Genomic DNA, 4,156 nt, shown 5'->3' with positions numbered 1-4,156 from the left:
CATATTCATTGCCTAAGGGAACGGAGAGAATAATACATCTCTAGTGATGTATGGTAATGGTATTTTCATTACCTTGTCCTAATGCTATGTGGCAAGCAAATAACTGCTCAGTGTGACCCAGACAACTTCTCATGCAATGGGGGCTTTCATAGATTATGACACAGATGGCAATTCCAACACCCAATTTCTTTCACTGTCTGAAAATGGATGGGCAGGTTAGGCTGCTGAGTGTCTGAAGTATGCCAGGATAGTCTCATTCAGATAAACTTTCTATTACTCTTCCTACCTACTGAATTTGCTGGAAGCCTTTAGAAAGTCACCGTAAGATTTACTTGATTGAAATGTTACCTATCAGTGTAGACACTGATGACTAGAGTTGGTGGTGAGAGCAGAGGGAATCGAGTAACAGGGAGGTTTGTTGGTTGACTCAGCTGATATATCAGTTCTGCACCTTTAGGTCAGCTGAGACTTTATGAACCACTGTAACGGAAAAATACTGCTCTCTTAAAAATGGTCTGGCAGTTAATAACTCAGTCAAATTCATGATTTTCATTAGAGTACTTGACCTGATGTGACAACAGAAAGGGGGAAAATTAAATAGAGTGGCACCCCACTTTTTCATAAGTAGAGTGGTTGGGGATGTCAGTGATAAAAAAAAAATCCCCCAAAAGAAAAAGAAAACCAATCAGTTTTAGTAGTATATTGATAAAGAAATAACAGACCTTGATCACGATCCTAGTTAGATACGTTGGTGCTTTGCCATTGCCCTTAATTTCAGCAAGGTGTACCTTGTATACCTTTCCCCTTGGGGATCTTCAATTACTCACCAAACTGTATGGAAAACTCCCTTCTGCATATAGGATTTTTTTCAAATGCTGTGTTAATATTTACTGCTTCCATAAATCTCTTCTGATGTATTCTTCTCAGCAATAATCTCTGTCTGCTCTCTTTCATTAAAACGGCTGCACCACAGCTCATCCTAGGCTGCAGTTTTGTCTTTGGACATATTTCTGTGATTCCCTCCATTCAGTGATGATGACGATGATGAGTGAGTGTTTATAATTAAGTGATACTGGACGGTTTCAGTGAGAAATTGAGTGACAGCATGTGTGCAAGTGGAATTTCGTCAGCTTTTTCTTCACCATCATTAGTGTTACAGTGGTAACAAGGAAGCAGTATTTTTATTTCAGTTACCAAGTTTTGATAAAGAGGATGTAGGATGCCATTCACTGGTACTTTTCGTTTAATTATCCAACAGTTTAAACAATTTCCTGAGAAACTCACATCACATGTCATATCATGTTTCCTGACTGGCTTCACCCTGTCAAAGAAACTTCTCAGCTGGCTCACTTGGCCCCTGCAGTTTGGGGGCATGCAGTTTGCCATGTACACTTTTGCAGCATTCAGCATTGCGCTGCGGGACTTTCCAAGGTTGGGAGTCACCTGTTACTCAGACTCATGGCTAGCAGGGGCAAGGAATGAGAAGAGAAAGACCTGGTTCTCTTTGCAAGTGGATTTTTGTGTCTTTTTGACTATTGCAGAAATAGTTCTTTTCCAATTTCTCCAGAACAACAATATACTTTTTTCTGGATAAATAAATTTAAACATAGGGTACATTGGCCAGTGAAATAATTGGATTGACAAATGAATCAACCACCCAGCTCCAAGCCTGAATTTATCTTTTGATGTCCAAGATCTAGTAAGCAATGATGGCAAAACACATTGCACCAGTGCCTCAGGTGCCTTTTCTGTGATTTAATTATAATCAGATCGGAAAACCCACTTACAAGGTACATCTTCAAAGCACTGTGCAACATGAGGTAATTTGCTTTTATACATAATTTTATTAAAGGAAATTATAATCTTGAATTCCCATCTGTGGAGCACAAAATTATGAGAAGTTTATTTTGCTTGATTCCCTCCCACATATATAGATGATAGTTTAGCTCTTTTCTGTGCAGACTGACTGACAGGAAGGTACTTAGGAAATACTACATTGCAAGATGGACCACAGATCAATCTCCCAATTGTGCCTTAAAGTAGAAGATTAATATAATCTTCTGCTAAGGTTTGAGGAAGAGAGATGAAAAAGCACGTAACAGGCTTAAATCCACTATAATGCTGCTTCATCTTGGATGAAAAGTGTTTAGTTCTAGAAATCCCCTAAATCTTGAAAACTACCAGTGGCAAATACAGATTATTTGAATAACTGTAAAATCCCAGAAGCAGCATGTTTGCCTTACCTATTGCCAAATATTGAATGACTTATGCTTTAAAGAATGATACATTTTACATTCAGTGTTTTCAGGAGGAGGAATATTCCTTGTGTTTCTTAAATGCTTTTTCTCATTACTTAGACCTCCGGGTTTTTGACTGCTGCTAGAAATTTACTGCCAATTAAGTCAGATGGCAAGACACTTGATAGGTTTATGGGAGTTATATAGGAAAAAAGAGATTTTGTGGTCTGTTTCAGGGCCAGTGTTGGAAAGGAGGCTCAGCCTTGTAAGATGTTGTTGTCTGGCTGGGACGGAGTTAACGTCCTTCATAGCAGCCCATACAGTGCTGTGCTTCAAAATTGTAGCTAAAACAGTGCTGATAACACGGTAGTATTTTGGCCATTGCTGAACAGCGCTTGCACAGCGTCAAGGCTTTCTCTTTCCCACTCTGTCCCCCCCAGCGAGTAAACTTGGGGTGGGCAAGACATTAGGAGGGTACCCAGCCAGGACAGCTGACCCAAATAGACCACAGGAATATTCCATCCCATATAGCATCCTTCTCACCAATAAAAGCTCAGGGAAAGGAAGAGGAAGCGGGGACGTTCATGGTTACGTCATTTGTCTTTCCAAGCAGCTGTTACACATGCTGAGGCCCCGCTTCCCAGGAAGCGTTTGGACATCTGCCTGCCAATGGCAGGTAGTGAATTAATTCCTCTCTTTGCTTTGCTTGCATGCACAGCCTTTGCTTCCCCTATTAAAGTGTCACTGTCTTGATGCAAGAGTCTTTTTGCCTTCCTTCTAGTTCTTCGCTGTCTCACAGGAGAGTGGAGTGAGTGGGCAGCTTTGTGGGTATTTGGCTGTCGGCCAGGGTCAAACCATCCCACAGCTGGCTACCTACCAACATGAAAAGTGTACACTTTTGGCGCATGTACCCCTAATACAGCCCTTCTAACTTAGGAAAGATAATTGAAGAAAAGAAAATCAATAGCATTTTAACTGTTTCTTCTGAAATATTTAGTATACCACTCATCTTCATATAAAAAAAACCACTGAAAGTATAAAGCAAATATGGATAAAGAGTCATACTTACATTAGTAAAAACAACAGTGGCTTGATAAGGTATATAAATGACTGCTAGATGGTATTTTTCATTGGGAAAAATTTAAAAATGGGCAAACTGTACCTTAGTTTCTCTTGATCTCAAGAGTCTTTTAGTCCTATGTGGTGACGAACACAATCTTGAAACAAACAAATCAGTATTACGCAGTTCTTCTATAATTATTGCAGTATTAACCCATAAGAAAGAGAACAACCAAAAATTCAGCATGTTTCTGCTAGTAGCCCTTAGCAGATCACCAGGAAAGGGTATGAGAGCATGGCATGCACACAGTGATATGCTTCAGGGATATCTGCCACAATTTGAACCGTCCTTGGGTTAGTCTGCCTTTGAGACAAAGGCCCTGATCAGTACTCGATATTGGCAGACTTTTCATTTGTGAATTTACATAATGACTTTTTAAGCTTGTCTAAACTTTGATATTCACAATATGCTGCAGCAGTTAGTTCTCAGTTTAATGACATCTCATGGGAAAATTACAACCTAACAATATGTTAATTAACTAGCTATTGTTTTGCTTTTATCAACTTGTTATCTGCCACTTAAATCTTGTTTAAAATGTTATTCTTCTACAATTATGAGAACTCATTTTCAGATTCATAGTTAAGAACTATCAGCAAACTTTCTCATCTCTCTAAGCACCCTTTTTGCTTTTATTAATATGTTGAAGAACATGGATCTTAGCATTGATCCCTCCTTACAGTGTGAAAACTGAACATTATTCATGCTCCTTTGTTTCTTGTCAAAGCAACTATTGGTCTGTAACAGGTCTATTGCTTTTTCCCCTAGTCTTTTCAGACATTGCTGGTATGGGACCTTGTAA

The sequence above is a fragment of the Pygoscelis adeliae genome, unplaced genomic scaffold (assembly GCF_000699105.1).
Source record: "Pygoscelis adeliae isolate BGI_AS28 unplaced genomic scaffold, ASM69910v1 Scaffold116, whole genome shotgun sequence".
Classification (NCBI taxonomy): domain Eukaryota; kingdom Metazoa; phylum Chordata; class Aves; order Sphenisciformes; family Spheniscidae; genus Pygoscelis; species Pygoscelis adeliae.
The sequence above is the reverse complement of the archived record's forward strand: the minus strand, read 5'-3'. Positions refer to the sequence as shown.